Consider the following 18,457-nt stretch of genomic DNA (forward strand, 5'->3'; position numbering starts at 1 on the left):
GAGAAGGGGACAACAGAGGGCGAGATGGTTGGACAGTGTTCTCAAAGAGACCAACATGAGTTTGACCAAACTGCGGGAGGCAGTGGAAGACAGGAGTACCTGGTGTGCTCTGGTCCATGGGGTCATGAAGAGTTGGACACGACTAAATGACTAAACAACAACAAATAGATGAATATCAATAGGCAGGGAGTTCCAAAGGGTAGGTCCTGCTACACTACACGATTGAATTCTTACAAGTGCAGAATGGGTTTTTTGTTAGGGCTACCATTCCTGGACATTACCGGGATTTCAAAGGTGGAGGTAACGTCCGGGGGGACATCTGGTTTGTCCTGGATCTTTGGCACGTTAACTGAAAAATCACAGGTCTTCCTACTTCCAACTTTTGGGGTGTCCTGGTTTTTTACTTTTTGAAATATAGCAACTGAAGAAGTGTCTCTACCCTCATCGATCTACCCGGACATTGAGGTCCAGCACCGAGGGCCTTCTGGCGGTTCCCTCACTGCCAGAAGCCAAGTTACAGGGAACCAGGCAGAGGGCCTTCTCGGTAGTGGCACCTGCCAGGTGGAACGCCCTCCCACCAGATTTCAAAGAGAACAACAACTACCAGACTATTAGATGACGTCTGAAGGCAGCCCTGTTTAGGGAAGCTTTTAATGTTTGATGCATTACTGTATTTTAATATTGTGTTGGAAGCCGCCCAGGGTGGCTGGGGAAACCCAGCCAGATGGGCAGGGAATAAATAATAAATAATTATTATTATTATTAAACTTATCTTATGTGTCGCCTGTAATGACGATGATAGCAACCACAACCACCAGCAGCAGCTGGTTTCTTTTTAACTTATTTGCCAGCGACCTAGCAAATGCTGTTTTATTTCAAATTGTTATTGAATGCTGTCTTCTTGTTGCATAGGAATAGTGGTACAGAAACAGGTGAATAATGGAATACCGTATTTTTCGTCCCATAGGACGCTCCGTCCCATAGGACGCACCTAGTTTTTTGGGGGGGAAATAAAGGGAAAAAAAATTTCCCTTTATTTCCCCCCCCAAAGCAGGTCGGGGAAACCGAACCAGGTCGAGGAACAGCGGGATGGCGGCGCTGCGCCTCCCTGCTGTCCCCCGAGCTTGTGGGGCTGGCTGATGTCTGCCTGGCCCGAGGGGCGCTCTGCATCAGGGCGCCCCGCCCGCCAGGCGGCAGGCTGCTATCCGCAGCGTGGGGAGTCCTGCGGGGAACTCCTGCAAGGCTCCCCACGCTGCGGATGTCTGCCGGGCGCGGGGGGCGCTCTGCTTCAAGGTGCCCCACCCGCCGGGCGGCAGGCTGCTATCCGCAGCGTGGGGAGCCCTGCGGGACCTCCCGCAGGGCTGCCTAGGCTGCGGATGTGTTCCTGAAGCCTGGAGAGCGAGAGGGGTCAGTGCGCACCAACCCCTCTCGCTCTCCAAGCTTCAGCAAAAGCCTGCATTCGCCCCATAGGACGCACCCAGATTTCCCCTTCATTTTTGGAGGGGAAAAAGTGCGTCCTATAGGGCGAAAAATATGGTAAGTGAACTTAAAGAAAATCCACAAAGAGTACCTAGACTTCCTCAGACACCTTCAGTCGCAGTCCAAAGTGTCGATTGTAACATCTGGAGTGTATAAGCCAGATTCTGCTTAATCCTCTGGTCATAGCTGTCAACATTTTCCTTTTTTTAAGGGAAATTCCCTTATTCTGAATAGGATTCCTTGCAAGAAAAGGGAAAAGTTGACAGCTATGCTTCTAGTCAACAAACACCAACTATCTTCTAATTTTTATAGGAGTGTTAAGGGGATTTTTTTGCAGCAAATGAATGAGAAAAAGTTTTCTGGGATGTTAAAGAGGAAACTATTTATTATAGCATGAGTATTCACGTTTTGCAGTCCCATCAGACGCACAGAGCGTTATCCTGAGTCATAAGAATGTAAAACACATGGGTTTGGGGGGGGGGAAGGAGGAGCGGTTGTAAAAAGTGAGGTCAGAGCGAAATGAAATCCAAAACAGTACAAACAGGGATGTGTACATACTTAGCAATTGTCATTCACAAGACAGTTCCTGTTGACAAAGGCATCCTAGTGTTGGTAAGCCTAAATTTGTTTTGGCTCAGTCCATGAGTGATATATTATTCTTATTAATTAATTAAATGTTTATACCGTCCTGTACCCATAGATCTCTGGGTAGTTAACAACACAGAACTCCAATATAAAAGAAACAAGATACATAATAAAAACAGAAACAACCCCAAAATCCCCAATTCCACAATGTCTCAGGGTCCAGGTAGTTTTATATGGAGAAAGGTGGTCCTTAAGGTACTGCTGTCCTGAGCTGTAGGATTAGTATAGGTTTGTGGGCAGGCTTATCTAAGCAAAAATGTTTTGAATAGGTGCCAAAATGAGCTCAGTGCCTGATATCAATAGGCAGGGAGTTCCAGAAGTGTCAATACGCTCGATGTATTGTAATTCACATTTTACACCCCCACAACCCATAACCCAGGATAACACTCCATGGATCTGGCCGCGAAAGCTTACACCACCATCTATTTATCTCTCTCTTTTTGCAACATATTTACCTTTAACCTTCTGCAAGACTCTATGTCCTTCTCCTTGCACTAACAGTGGCAATGATAAAAATTGCAATCCCTTCACACAATTCCTTTTCACTGAAAAAATGCTGCCTTCTTATGAGACCCAAGTAGCAACCTCAGTTCTTAAGCTGAATCGATTCAGGAATTAGGGCACAAGACATAGCGGTGTTCTCCTCACTGCACTTTCTCAGGATCTGATCTCCAACAGTTTTCTGCTCGAGTAAATCTTTTCCACTCCACGGTGCACACAGCACGTTTAATGGATGTTCCCCAGCTTTGCTGTCTCACACACCAGTGGCTTAGTGATTCAGATACCTTCCTACTAGTCCTTTGTACCTCAAATGATGAAAATACACAGCAGAGGATGAGGGCCTCCAGACTATCAGTATTTCACAGAAAGCTCAATTGATCGAGCACGAGACTCTTGCATCTTGGGATTGTGAGTTCGAATCCCACGTTGGGCAAAATATTCCTGCATTGCAGGGGGCAAGACGAGTCTTGTTGCCCCTTCTGACTTTGCTATTCTACAATTCTATAAAACACACACCAGGAAATCCTCGTCTGTGGCACGCTCTGTCACCCTGGGGCAACACATACCCTTTTAAAAAATAATCTGACTCTCAGTAGTTTAGAAATTGATGGGGAAATGCGCTGGGAAATGTGGGGTGCATGAGTGACCAATTGTTGGATTGGGACCCAATGGTCATCTAGTCCAACCCTCTTGCAGCGCAGGGATCTCAGCTAAAGAATCCCTGACAGGTGGCCGTCGAACCTTTGCTTAAAAATCTCCAAGGAAGGAGAGTCCACGCCTTTCCTTCTTTTTTCTTTCAAAAATTTTATTGGTTTTCCAAGTTTGTAACAAATATAACATACAAAAGAGAAAAAAGAAAAAAAGAAAAAAGAAAAAACATACAAATAAACACTTAATCCTTCTGAAAATCCAATTTAGTTTTCATTGTTAAGTGACTTCTTCAAATCTCCCCCTAACTGAATTCCATTGTATCCCCTTGTAAAAGTTTTCCAATATCTTCTTTCTAACAAAATTTACTTTTTCAAATTCCTTTCTTTACTTCTTTTCATAGTTTCTCCCATAATGTTTTACCATTTAATCATATTCTATTCCTAAGACAATTTGATAAATTCAAGTTGCTTCTACTTGTCTTATATTACAATATTTAGCGAAGTAATCTTTAAATTTCTTCCATTGTTCCTGGTGGAATCCGCCGCTTTCCAAGGTAGCATGGGGGTAGCTGGGCGGGGGCAGGGGGGGAAGCTTCCCCCCCATCAAGTAATTATATAAAAATACTTAACTAAAAGTAGAAATTGCAGAAAGATTTTGACAGATCCCCCCCCCCGAGCACTCAAAAGAAAGTAATTTAAAACAACTGCTGTTGAGACGTTTCATCATTTTGAATCTGATAAACAGAGCCAGGCGGAGGATGATGGCCAAGGGGTGGGATCAAACCAAGGTCCCATCCAGTCCAGCGCTCTGTTCTGATGGGCGGCAGGAATCCCGCAAGCAGAAACATAGCACCGCAGCACTTTTCCCACCTGTGATTCCCAGGGGCTTCTTGCCTCCGACAGTGGGCTAGCAGTCTCTGATAGCCTCATCCTCCGTTTTTCGGTCTAATCCTCTTTCAAAGGCCATTGCCTCTTGCGGAAGTGAACTCTGCCGTTTGGCAAACCAGGATGAGCACAGGGCGACTGCCTCTCGCCCTTGCCACCTGCCCACGAACAAATCACAACAAATGCTCAGTAGAATGGAACCACCACAAAACCAAGCAAATCAGCACAAACACCCAATAAACAAGTTTTCTGGTGCAGCCACTAATCTCTCTTTCTCTTTTTTCCTCTTGCAAACCCAGCTCTCCACATACTATCCAGAGAAGATCACAGTCCTTACCTGTCTATTCAGCTTGATGGAGAAAGCATCGCTCCTGCCTCCAGATCCCTGAGTCAGCCTGGCAGCAGTCCCCTGTTACTCCAGAGTGCTAACTCAATGCCGCCGCAACAGCCAGACTCCTTTGGTTTACTTTGACATTGACGTCAGAGTCCTTTTTCTAGCGTCCAAAAAAACTTTGGCAAAAGGAAGGGAGGGAGGAATAAATATGCCTGCTGCAGAACCGCCTTTACGACTGGGAGAGACGTTCGGCCATGTGGGGGCATTTCCAGAAAGCAGCATGTCTAATCTCTCATGCAAAGGGTTTTTATTTATTTATCCTGTGCCCTGTTCGGCGGGGAAGTCAGGAGCAGCTTAGAGTGGGCTCCTTGGGCAGATTCCAGGCCCAGAGACCTGCTTAGTTTTAGCACAGTAACAGCTTTGTGCCGCTAGCAAGCCTTTTTTGTGGCAACGCATCTGAAAAATGCACCACGTCAGAAAATATGGAGAGCGTAGTCCTGGAAATGGCAGAGGAATGGCCAACCCAAATGATCAGGATAGCTTCCTTATGAGGAAAGGCTAACACCTTTGGGGATTTTTAGTTTTTATGGGGCAGAGGGAATGCCTGAGGCTGCAATCGTCTTCTTTGGCGATCCCTCATAGCCAAGTAAGGTTGACTTCCATAAACACGGTTTTAACAATGAGTCCATAAGTGAATAAAGGTAAAGGGACCCCTGACCATTAGGTCCAGTCGTGACTGACTGGGGTTGCGGCGCTCATCTCGGGTCATGTGGCCAGCATGACTAAACCGCTTCTGGTGAACCAGAGCAGCACACGGGAACGCCGTTTATCTTCCCGCCGGAGCGGTACCTATTTATCTACTTCCACTGGTGTGCTTTCGAACTGCTAGGTTGGCAGGAGCAGGGACCGAGCAACGGGAGCTCACCCTGTCGCGGGGATTCAAACCACCGACCTTATGATCGGCAAGTCCTAGGCTCTGTGGTTTAACCCACAGTGCCACCCGTAAGTGAATGTGGAGGCCAATTCTGGATCCACACATCCTTCCACAGTGGGGACATTGGCTTCTGGGCGGGAGTTGATCACGGTGTGGATTTGCCAAACATGCCTTCCTCTTAGCACATTTCTTCCTTGCGTCCTGAGTTTGAGTGTCTTCAAAGCCCATGACACCTTTGGTAAAGGCTGTTCTCCAATTGGAGCGCTCGCAGGCAAGTGTTTCCCAAGTGTTAGTGTATATATTACATTTTTAAAGATTTGCCTTGAGACAGTCTTTAAACCTCTTTTGTTGACCACCACCATCACACTTTCCATTTTCAAGTTCAGAATAGAGTAATTGCTTTGGAAGATGATAATCAGGCATCCACACGACATGTCCAGTCCATCGAAGCTGATGTTGAAGAATCATGAAGCTGCAATCCTTATCGTGTCTACGCAGTCAGAAGCAAGGCCCACTGAATTCAGTGGGGCTTCCTCCTTAGGTAAGCGAGATCAGGAGTGCCGCCCAAATTTTTCTAACAAGAGTTTTATGATCACTGCTTTAATGGTTAAGCGGGGATGCGTGTGGCGCTGTGGGTTAAACCACAGAGCCTAGGACCTGCCGATCAGAAGGTTGGCAGTTTGAATCCCCACAACGAGGTGAGCTCCCATTCCTCAGTCCTTGCTCCTGCCAACCTAGCAGTTCGAAAGCACATCAAAGTGCAAGTAGATAAATAGGTACCACTCCGGCGGGAAGGTAAACGGCGTTTCCATGCGCTGCTCTGGTTTGCCAGAAGCGGCTTAGTCATGCTGGCCACATGACCCGGAAGCTGTACGCTGGCTCCCTCGGCCAATAAAGCGAGATGAGCGCCACAACCCCAGAGTGGGCCACAACTGGACCTAATAGTCAGGGGACCCTTTACCTTTACCTAGTGATGAATATTGCCAAGAAAGAGGGTTGAGAGGTTTCTTTCTTCTCATCTATAGGGAACATCTAGCTGGCCAGACCTGACCTGCCAGGGGTCCCAATGAAGCTCACGAGGCCTTTAGTCTCAAATGTAGTTGTGTCCAGTGATATTTTAAAGTGAGCTTCCAATTGCTGCTTTGCTTGGAGTAAGAGGTGACCTCACTGCTCATCAGCTGAGGGGCAGAGAGGTCATACTTTGGTCCATGAGCAGGAAGCGTTTCCATCAAAACCGCTGCTAAATCTGAGATTTTTCTTTGCATGTCTTTTTGGTAGAGGCACCCCCGCACCTGGAAACAGCCCCGTTATCTTTCAACTGTGCTCCAATTTACAGCCACTTATTTAGATCTCTTTCTTTTCTCTCTCTTTATTACACAAACTATATATAACGGGATGGCAATCTGGAATGCAGGACATGTTTCTTGCTAGTCACCAGAATGGATTAATTTGCGACAGTGACGAAGTCCAGGAACAGGCTGCAGTCATCTCATTTGCCATACTGTTCTCCTTTTAGCGGGTGGCGTTGTGGTCTAAACCACGGAGCCTCTTGGGCTTGCCAATCGGAAGGTCAGCAGTTTGAATCCCCACAGTGCGGTGAGCTCCCGTTGCTCTGTCCCAGCTCCTGCCAACCTAGCAGTTCAAAAGCACACCAGTGCAAGTAGATAAATAGGTACCGTTTAAAGTATGGTTACCAGATTTTTTTCAATGAATTTTGGAAGCTGAGTAGCAACAGGGAGTAGTAGCGGGGATGGTGAGGCAAAAGACCCTGGGCCCAAGCACACATGCATATTGTATAAAGGTGCAAAGCCCTTCTTTTGCACCCTGTGAAACATAAATGCGCAGTTTTTTAAAAACTGGGCAACGACGTGCTGCCTGCCCGTGACTCTTGAGTCTCCCCCATCAGTCAAAACAGAGGAGGAAGGGGGCAGGAGATCTGTACCATCGGACATCCCTGGTCCCCTTTGACAGTGGTGCAAGACACATCATATGGGGACTTCCGGCGAGGAAAAATGGTGGGCACCACGGCAGTGAGCAGCTCCAGAAGCCAGCCAGAGCCAACTGCACTGCCAGGCTGGCTCCGGGCTGCTGAGGCTGTCACTGGCACATTTCCTGGGGACAGATTTGCAAATCCGGGGACATCTGGTAACCCTAGTTTAAAGGAGAGTAGGAGGTGCTTCAGAGCAATGGTGTTGCAAAGGGGTGTGTGGGGGCGGTGTGCCTTGGGTGCCATGTCTTGGGGGGTGACAAGAAGGCACCACACAGGGTCTTACCCCCACCACCCCGGTCGCTGCGGTGCAAGCAGCCATTGTGTTGCCGCTTGTGGAGGATCCCACCACCGTCCGTACAGCGTTCGGGTGCCACCACCGGCAAACCGCTACGTGCAACACATGTGCAGTGTTGCACGCATGAGCTGTACGTAGCAACGCTGCACATGTGCTGCACATAGCGGTTTGCCACCGGCACCGCCTGAGCGCCGGACGGACGGTGGTGGGATCCCTCCGTCGCTGCTACAGCCACGAGCAGAGGATCCCACCACTGTCCGCACGGCGCTCGGGTGGCGCCGCCGGCAAACCGCTACATACAGCGCATGCGCAGTGTCGTACCCTATGTGCCCTATGTGGCGCTATGCATGCGTCGTATGTAGCGGCCCAATGTGTGTGCAGCCGGCGGTTTGCCCCGCCCCAGGTTTTGGTTAGCCTTCATTCGCCTGTGCTTCAGAGAGCAGTTTGGCAAAGCACTATGTGAAACACCCCCCCACCCTACTGTAAAAGGGGTTGGGGTATGTTTTGGCCAAGGGGTTGGCAAGCCGAGCAAGCGGAGGCAGCAGCCCCCTAATATGTGTGTATTTCTCTGCTCCAACTTTTGTCCGGGGATTTGCTTGCAGTGAAACTTGCTAAATATTGCCTTAAATGCTCAAACAAGTCTGCTGCTGCGATTTCATCCACAGGGTTAAAAAACAAAACAAAATAAGGAGACCACTACTATGTAATCCTTTTCTTTGCTTTAAGCTTTTTCTGTGATGAATTGCACCCCTTTGTGTTTTGCCATCTTAAACCTAAAACATTCGAGTTTATTGCGCTCTGCCAAAAATGTTATTACAGCAGCTTTATGTTTCAAAGGCAGTTTAATTCTTTTCTTCATAGTGACCTTTGGTTATTTTTAAGCAGATTTCCCCCCTCGCTCCCACTCTTGTCTGGCCATCGTCAGCTCCTGAAATGAAACTTTCAATGCCTCTAGAATATTTTTTAAAGAATGGTGAGGGAAAGAGAGAGAACTTTCCAGGGTCCAAATTATTTATATGCTTCTTGTTGCTGGCTTAAAAAAATAATAATCAAAAATCACCCCACTCTCTCCAGATATCATTTTTATTCCGCATGCATGATGATTTGCGCTCATGATGGTATTGGAGTGGTTATATGTAATCCTGCTTTCATTACAATTCCAATATATATATATATGTATATGTGTGTGTGTGTGTGTGTGTGTGTGTGTGTATGTATATGTATATGTCTATCTATCTATCTATCTATCTATCTATCTATCTATCTAGACGCGGGTGGCACTGTGGGTTAAACCACAGAGCCTAGGACTTGCCGATCAGAAGGTTGGCGGTTCAAATCCCCACGACGGGGTGAGCTCCCGTTGCTCAGTCCCTGCTCCTGTCAACCTAGCAGTTCAAAAGCATAAAGTGCAAGTAGATAAATAGGTACTGCTCCAGCAGGAAGGTAAACGGTGTATCCGTGTGCTGCTCTGGTTCGCCAGAAGCGGCTTAGTCATGCTGGCCACATGACCCGGAAGCTGTACGCCGGCTCCCTCGGCCAATAAAGCGAGATGAGCGCCACAACCCCAGAATCGTCCACGACTGGACCTAATGGTCAGGTGTCCCTTTACCTTTACATATACTGTGGTACCTCGGGTTACATACGCTTCAGGTTACAGACTATGTAAGCGCCGGACGGACGGTGGTGGGATCCCTCCGTCGCTGCTACAGCCACGAGCAGAGGATCCCACCACTGTCCGCACGGCGCTCGGGTGGCGCCGCCGGCAAACCGCTACATACAGCGCATGCGCAGTGTCGTACCCTATGTGCCCTATGTGGCGCTATGCATGCGTCGTATGTAGCGGCCCAGAGCTCCCAGAAATAGTGCTTCAGTTTAAGAACTTTGCTTCAGGATGAGAACAGAAATCATGCTCCGGCGGCGTGGCAGCAGCAGGAGGCCCCATTAGCTAAAGTGGTGCCTTAGGTTAAGAACAGTTTCAGGTGAAGAACAGGTCTCCGGAACGAATTAAGTACTTAGCCCGAGTTACCACTCTCTATATATATACTTGTATACAGTGGTACCTTGGTTTGCATACGTTTTGGATTACAAACACGTCAAACCTGAAAGTGTGTGTCTCTGTTTGCAACATTTTTTTGGATTACAACCTTTTTTTATTATTATTACAAACAATTTTTTGGGGGAGGCCCCATTGGTGAAAGCACGCCATGGGTTACAACCTGTTTTGGTTTACAAACGGACCTCCGGGATGGATTATGGTTGTAAACCAAGGTACCACTGTACTACGCTTCATCCAAAGATCGCTGGGTGGTTCAGAACACAAAAAATACAGAACAGAAGCACAAAATATACAATACCAAAAAAGAAAAAAGAAAAGAGCAAAACAAAACAAAACAACAATATCTCTCCGTAGCCAGTCTAGATGGGCTCAATGGCCAATGTTACAGCCTCTGTAACACACTGCAGTTTTACCCTAAATGAGGTTGGCATGCGTCAGCCAATGATCCAACAGCCTTGCTCATTCTTGCAAGTCTTGAGAGACTTGTGCAGTTCTTAGACCTGCGATCCAGGCACGGCCAAGGGCCAAAAATCACTTCCCTTGGTGGGGCGTGTCTCTTGTTGGTAAGATTGAGAAAAACGCAGATGAACTGAGACTGCTCTGGCCTTTTGCTATATATAGAGGATCCAATGGCTATTTTTAAGTTGATTATTTGGAAAAGAATGGTAGCAGCGAGTCCCCTCTTGGGAATGTGGCGGAGAAAGAATAATAATGAGATGAAGTGGAGATAATTTAACAATGGAACTTGGGGCAAAGGCTGCCACCTAAAACTTTAAACAGGCGATCTTTCTTATGAGACACAACCTAGATCTACTCGAGTGGCAGTCTTGGCTTGTTGCACATCCTTGAGAGTTTCCACCACTGAGCTGTCTAAACATGCATATGTCGGAGCTATGCTGTCCTATGCCCCCTGCAGGGTTCTGGGTTCAAATCTCAAAGTCCTTCGGTGGCTCTGCGAAAGCCAATATTCTCCTGAGCTCACAGCGTCTATCTGCAGGCCTGTCTTACATGGTAGTCGTGACCAAGATAATGTACGTGAACTGTGTCGAGCGGTCTTCAGAAATGATAAGGACGATTATGGAGCAGTTTTCACCCTGGCAGCATGGGAATGATATACACTGCCATGATATACACTGCCATGAATGTGCAGTGGTACCTCGGGTTAAGTATTTAATTCATTCCAGAGGTCCATTCTTAACCTGAAACTGTTCTTAACCTGAAGCACGACTTTAGCTAATGGGGCCTCCTGCTGCCGCTGCGCTGCCAGAGCACGATTTCTGTTCTCATCCTGAAGCAAAGTTCTTAACCTGAAGCATTATTTCTGGGTTAGCGGAGTGTGTAACCTGAAGCATATATAACCTGAAGCGTATGTAACCCGAGGTACCACTGTATTTTTTTGTCCATCCTGAGGACTGTGATAACAACAACAACAACAACAACAACAACAACAACAACAATTTATTACTTATACCCCACCCATCTGGCCAGGCCTCCCCAGCCACGCTGGGCGGCTCCCAACAGAATATTAAAAACACGATAAAACATCAAACATTAAGAAACTTCTCTAAACAGGGCTGCCTTCAGATGTATTCTAAAAGTCAGATAGTTGTTTATTTCCTTGACATCTGACAGGGAGGCATTCCACAGAGTGGGCGCCACCACCAAGAAGGCCCTCTGCCTGGTTCCCTGTAGCTTCAATTCTCACAGTGAGGGAACCGCCAGGAGGACCTCAGCGCTGGACCTCAGTGTCCAGGCAGAAGGATGGGGGTAGAGATGCTCCTTCAGGGATACTAGACCGAGGCCGTTCAGGCAGGGCCGTCTTAGCCATAGGCGCTAGGCGTGTGGGGCACCTGGGCGCTGGGCTCTCAGGGGCGCCAGGCCAAGAGTCCGGGGCCCGAGAGTTGAGTCGGGGGAAAAGCCCGTCCGTCGGTTGGAGCGCTGTGGCAGGTTCTTCTGCTGCAGGGAGCTCTGCGCCGCAAGTTTGGGGGTGACCAAGCCAGCGAGACGCTGAGGCGGCTGGCTGGCTCCACCCTCCTACGCACCTGGGACTGGGCAACTGGGGGTGGGGCGCCGGGTGGATCTTTGCACCCTGGCGCTGCATATGCACCCTGTGTTCAGGGTGTCAGGTGTGCGTGCAGGAGCCAGGCCCTGTGACCAATAGGACTTTGCAGGACTGGGGCCTTCCTAAGTTTGTTCTGAAGAGGCAAGGCGCGGCGGCACAGGTGAGGCCGCTTGGTAACTCACAGCACCTGGTGGCAAGAGCTAGGAAGGGATATAAGGTCAGCATTTCCCTTCAGCTCTTTGCCACAGCAACACATTCCCTACCCTGCTGTGTTTGATTTTGTGACTCCTCGCTTCTTGATCCTCGGACCCCTGACTTCGTGACTCCTCGCTTCTTGATCCTCGGACCCCTGACTTCATGACTCCTTGCTTCTTGATCTTCGGACCCTTGGCTTTGTGACTCCTTGCTTCCTGGCTCTCGGATCCTTGGCTTCTTGACTCTCGGCTCTCTGACCCTTGGACTCCTGGCTTCCTGACTCCCGGCTTCTGGACCCCCCTTCCTGCTCCCACCCCGCCATCTTGCCCCTGGTCCTGACGTCCCCTGCTGGGACTTCGATCGCCCGTGAACCGGATCGTGACACAGGGCTTGAAAGATCAGCACCAACACTTTGAATTGTGCTTGGAAATGCCCTGGGAGCCAATATAGGTCTTTCAGGACTGGTGTGATGTGGTGTTGGCGGCCGCTCCCTGTAGAACTACCAGAGCTTTGTACAAGCGTAGAAAACGAGCCAGCCAACTGCTGGGACTTGGGCTTGGAAGAAGGCTCTCCTCTTTCGAAAAGGCTTTACAAAGCATTTTCAAATGGGCTCCGAACCCCCATCCATCAAGAGGATTCAGCACTCCCGCTCGGAAAGTTGGCAGAGGCGAGGAGACTGGGATGATTAAGCAGTTGGGGCTTCATTCAGATAGCACTAAATCACTGTTTAAGCCCCACTCCTTCCAGTGGGAGTGATTTAACTGCATAGTTCATGTTCCCATTGAAATGAACAAGGCTGACGTGTGCTCTGGACTGGCCTGGATCGTGTCCCAAAAACATTTAAGGGGCGGCCTTTGCTCTGCGTTGGGCAGAACGCAACAGGAGAAACTGCAGCCGTCAGGGTCCGTAGGCGACATTCCAGGTATCTTAGGAGGCATTAAGACCTAGGCTGATGGTGCCAAGAGCTGTTCTCTTCTTCAGATCTTTAAATAGGCGCTTGCATCAATTCCTCCCATTGTGATGCTGATCTTCTAAGGTCAAATATAGCCTGTATGTGGCACTGGGTCAGTTAATCGGTTAGCGGATTCAAAACCTCCATATGTTGTTGCACTAGAACTCTCCTGCTCCCTGGCCATTCATTGGTCATGCTAACTAAGGCTGGTGGGGATCGCAGTCCCGACATCTGGAAGTGTGAAGATCAGAGGATAACAGTGCCAAAAACAGGAGATAATCCTCTGCTGATCAGGTGAAAGACATGTGGGTCTTTCAAGGCACCTGTTAGGGGCCAGTTCTGGATTTGACTCTCTGGCTGACAAAGTTTCCATAGCATAATTTTAAATTAATGTCCTGCTTCTCCTCATTATCCCTCTACTTCCTGTAGCTTCAGGTCTGCTGCTTGGTAGCAACTGGGGGGTGGGGGGGAGGAAAAATTGTCACACGTGTGGAAGGCTTTACCCAGCTCATTCTGCTGAATGTTAACTGACCCAACTGCAATTTAGAGAAATATAACACTGGGGACAGCAGCCATGAAAAAAGCAATGACAAACATAGACAGCATCTTAAAAAGCAGAGACATCACCTTGCCAGCAAAGGTCCGTATAGTTAAAGCTATGGTTTTCCCAGTAGTGATGTAGGGAAGTGAGAGCTGGACCATAAAGAAGGCTGGTCGCTGAAGAATTGATGCTTTTGAATTATGGTGCTGGAGAAGACTCTTGAGAGTCCCATCGACTACAAGAAGATCAAACCTATCCATTCTGAAGGAAATCAGCCCTGAGTACTCACTGGAAGGACAGATCATGAAGCTGAGGCTCCAATACTTTGGCCACCTCATGAGAAGAGAAGACTTCCTGGAAAAGACCCTGAGGTTGGGAAAGATTGAGGGTACAAGGAGAAGGGGACGACAGAGGACGAGATGGTTGCACAGTGTTCTCGAAGCTACCAGCATGAGTTTGACCAAACTGTGGGAGGCAGTGGGAGACAGGAGTGCCTGGCGTGCTCTGGTCCATGGGGTCACAAAGAGTCAGACACAACTAAATGATTAAACAACAACAACACTGGGGAACAATTGTTTTCCATTTTCTGTTGCATGAGATTTTTGTTTACACATTTTTGTCTACTTGAGGAAGCCATGGTCCGATCTGAAAAATAAAAATATTTCGGTTACAAAACTGTAAAAATAAAGAAAAAATAATGATTAATTATTGTTTGCAAAACAATAATTACCATGTGGTTAGGGTAGATCAACGTGTCAGTCTCCACTTATCCCCAGTGTAAATATGACATATCGGCAAAAGTTGGAAACTGGAAGATAACTATAGCATGTACATGAAAATCGATTTCAGATTTGAAATCAGCATTGAGAGAACATATAAGAACAGATGAAAAATTTCATGCAAAAGAAAATGGAAAAAAAAAATTGTTCCCCAGTACTGTATACTGTGCATCCCAAGGGAATACATTTTTTTTGCATACCTCCAACTGTACATAGATATACATGTCATTTTCAATGCTATACATGTCATGTTCAATGATATATGTCACTTACATTTATACTCATATTGTACCATTTTGGCTATGTGTTTAATAAAATATTGAATTCTTGCATTGTGAAAAACAAAGATTATGGTGAAAAGTGAAAAACATGAATTGCAAAAACACTAGAGCTTACAGAACAAAACCAACTTCAGATATGAAATCAGCACATCGAAATTAGGTCAGAACAACTGCAGGTGTCAATGCAACAAAAGTTTTGTTCCCCAGTAAGAACAAAATCCTTCCTTCCTTCCTTCCTTCCTTCCTTCCTTCCTTCCTTCCTTCCTTCCTTCCTTCCTTCCTTCCTTCCTTCCTCCCTCCCTCCCTCCCTCCCTCCCTCCCTCCCTCCCTCCCTCCAGCATATTTCTGACAATTATCTGAATCTGATAATTTTGGCCTCTAATTTTTCCTTAAGTTAATTTCTCCATATTTCTACACCCGCTTGCAATAAATAAATAAAACAGTCCTCCTGAAAATTCACCAGCATTGTAGGGGAATTTCTCCAAACAGTTTGGTGTGCAATTTTTTGCAGAATATACACATTTCTGCAAAGCAATTTCCCCTTACCATAATGCATTTTTATATGCCATTTTCACTCATATATGCATTTCTATGCATGCTTTGCCTTAGCATGTGCAAATTTCTGTACGTATCGCTGGGCTGGAGAGCGGCGTTGCAAAATTAGGAGTGGTGCGAATTTTTAAGGATGGCTGTGTTTCAGTTCACAAATGGTTTCACAAAGTGCGAATTAGGTAGTTTCACTTTTAAACATGAGCTGAATTGAATTCGTCCTCCATCCCGACTCTGAAGAGGGGTAGGTAAGGGAGAAGATGTGGGGAGGGTTTATGTTTCCATACCTGGGTTCCCCTTTTTGTCTAAAATTGTCTCTACAACTCCCCTATTTTTTTTTACATGGTTGGGGCAGACCTAGGCTTGCTGCTTTTCCAACAGTGAAAATCTGGACCAGAAAGTTGTTAAGCTTTTTTGGGGCAAGGCTGTTCTACCCAAAACTGTTGAGCTTTACAGTGGTACCTCGGGTTACAGACACTTCAGGTTACAGACGCTTCAGGTTACAGACTCTGCTAACCCAGAAATGGTGCCTTGGGTTAAGAACTTTGCTTCAGGATGAGAACAGAAATCGTGCAGCAGCGGTGCAGAGGCAGCAGGAGGCCCCATTAGCTAAAGTGGTGCTTCAGGTTAAGAACAGTTTCAGGTTAAGAATGGACCTCTGGAATGAATTAAGTTCTTAATCCGAGGTACCACTGTAAATGGTAATTACTATTATTTATATGCAGCCCATCTGACTGGGTTCCCTCAGCCACTCTGGGTGGCTTCCACAAAGTCAAACATCAAATATAGTACAGCACAAAACATTAAAAACTTCCCTATACAGTGGTACCTCGGGTTACATACACTTCAGGTTACATACGCTTCAGGTAACAGACTCCGCTAACCCAGAAATAGTACCTCAGGTTAAGAACTTTGCTTCAGGATGAGAAGAGAAATCGTGCAGCGGTGGCGGGAGGCCCCATTAGCTAAAGTGGTGCTTCAGGTTAAGAACAGTTTCAGGTTAAGAATGGACGTCCAGAACAAATTAAGTTCTTAACCCGAGGTACCACTGTATTGGCAAAATAATGCCGTTTTTTAAATGGAAAATCGGCAAAAACAGGACTGCCAACTTGGGCTACCATACTGCCAATTTTTGTACCAATTTCCATCCGGACACTGCTGACAACTGCCGTAATCCGGATATGTCCGGAAAGTCATGGACATATGGCAAGCCTATGCTTCTGTGATTATGGACGTGGGTGGCGCTGTGGGTTAAACCACAGAGCCTAGGACTTGCCAATCAGAAGGTAGGCAGTTCGAATCCCCGTGACAGGGTAAGCTCCCGTTGCTCAGTCCCTGCTCCTGCCAACCTAGCAGTTCAAAAGCACAAAGGGCAAGTAGATAAATAGATACCGCTCTGGCAGGAAGGTAAACAGTGTTTCCATGCACTGCTCTGGTTCGCCAGAAGCGGCTTAGTCATGCTGGCCACATGAACTGAAAGCTGAACGCCGGCTTCCTTGGCCAATAAAGCGAGATGAGCGCCGCAACCCCAGAGTCGGCCATGACTGGACCTAATGGTCAGGGCTCCCTTTACCTTTACCTTTATGCTTCTGTGACAAGTCCTGTGGAAACCTCCTAAAAGAGATTACAGTGGTACCTCGGGTTACAGACACTTCAGGTTACAGACGCTTTAGGTTACGTACTCCACTAACCCAGAAATAGTACCTTAGGTTAAGAACTTTGCTTCAGGATGAGAACAGAAATTGCGTGGCAGTGGCGCGGTAGCAGCGGGAGGCCCCATTAGCTAAAGTGATACCTCAGGTTAAGAACAATTTCAGATTAAGAATGGACCTCCAGAACAAATTAAGTTCTTAACTCGAGGTACCACTGTAGAGGCAATGATTTTGCAGCAGGAAGTATCAAGAACCAACACCCAGCAAAGGATTTTGGGTTTCAGGCAGACTGTTGGCAGAGAGGTTGCTGAGTAGACCCTCAGTGGACGGGACATTTTGGCGACATGGAGGAAGGCTGTGCCTGCCGATCTCAAAGGCGATGGGAATTTGGATTAAGACTTTGCACAGGATTGCTTCCCGCAGACTGGATTCTTTATCACCTACTTGATCACTGCTTTTGCCAGAGAATTTGACAGAGGGTAGATATTTCTCGTTTCCCACCACCAACCCCTTTTCAGGCCAGAGGTTTCGTGGGACTGGGCCTTTAATGATGTCTGCTTGTCATTCACAGCTGAGCTTTCTTCCTAACTCTGGGTGGATTTCATGTAATAAAGGCCATTTATCAGTCTAGGTAAGTACAAGGCCTCATCTTGATTTGTTACAGAGTTCAGTCCCACGAGAAGCAGCAGGGGCCACCAAGTTGAGTTGTCTTTCAAATAGGATTAGGCCAGTGTATAATCACAGGCTGCCAGCGACAATAAGCCCTTGATAACACTTGCTGGGAAACACAGGTGAGGAAAGTGCTGTGGTGCTAAGTTTCTGCTTGCAGGATTCCACCAAGGGCCAGGGCCTTCTCAGTGATGGCTCCGACCTGGTGGAATGCTCTGTCCCATGAGACCAGGGCCCTGCAGGATTTAACTTCCTTCCTCAGGGCCTGTAAGACAGAGCTATTCCACCTGGCTTTCAATTTGAACTTACCCTGTGTTATGTACTGAAGTTCTCACCTTGGGTCAGCAGGGGGATACTGTAGATAGTTTTCACTCAGGTCCACATATGCAAATAAGGGATTGAAAGTGACGTTCAGTGATTGGATAGTTACAGAAAGTGGTTACTGTTGCGTTGTAGTGGAGCTCTATATAAGCAGGCTGGCTGAACCCTTCCGTTCAGTTCTGTTCTGGCCTGTGAATAAACAAGAGCTGTTTGAAGAATCGCTGTGTCGTCTGATATGTTCACCCACAATTTAACAGCCTGATCTTTTATTTCCCTTCCTTCCCACCCTCTCCCCTTTTTATGAAGATTACCCGCTCTGGGATCCCACAGCTAATTCTCCCCTGGCCCAAATAGGCCTAATTTAGGCAGCTAGCCCTGGTGATCATCTAATGTTTATTGGATGGATTTCCCCCCTAAATTGATTTTGAATTTTGAATTTATTGTTTTTCACATTTTGTACTGTATTTTGTGCTGTTTTCTGCTGCATCAATTAAGTGTTTTAAATTTGTTGTTAGCCGCCCTGAGCCCGGTTTTCTGAACCGGGAAGGGCAGGGTATAAATAAAAAATTATTATTATTTATTATCTGGTTGGCCACCATCAGAACAAGGTGTTGGCCTGGATGGGCCATTGGTCTGATCCAGAAGGGCTGACAGTAAGAGCTGTTTGACAGTGGAATGGTCTCCCTG

At 47.2% G+C, this 18,457-nt stretch overlaps 1 protein-coding gene across 1 annotated transcript in view; it reads right to left on the reverse strand.

Annotated features, from left to right (window-relative positions):
• GPR20 (G protein-coupled receptor 20) overlaps window positions 1–4,636 on the reverse strand; it is a 38,084-nt gene extending 33,448 nt beyond the window's left edge. The window contains exon 1 of the mRNA XM_081204984.1: window positions 4,498–4,636. The gene's annotated coding sequence lies outside the window, so the exon portion shown is untranslated. The remainder of the gene's footprint in view (window positions 1–4,497) is intronic.
• Between the last annotated feature and the right edge of the window lie 13,821 nt (window positions 4,637–18,457).

The sequence above is a fragment of the Podarcis bocagei genome (genome assembly GCF_964188305.1).
Source record: "Podarcis bocagei genome assembly, chromosome: 8".
Taxonomy (NCBI): domain Eukaryota; kingdom Metazoa; phylum Chordata; class Lepidosauria; order Squamata; family Lacertidae; genus Podarcis; species Podarcis bocagei.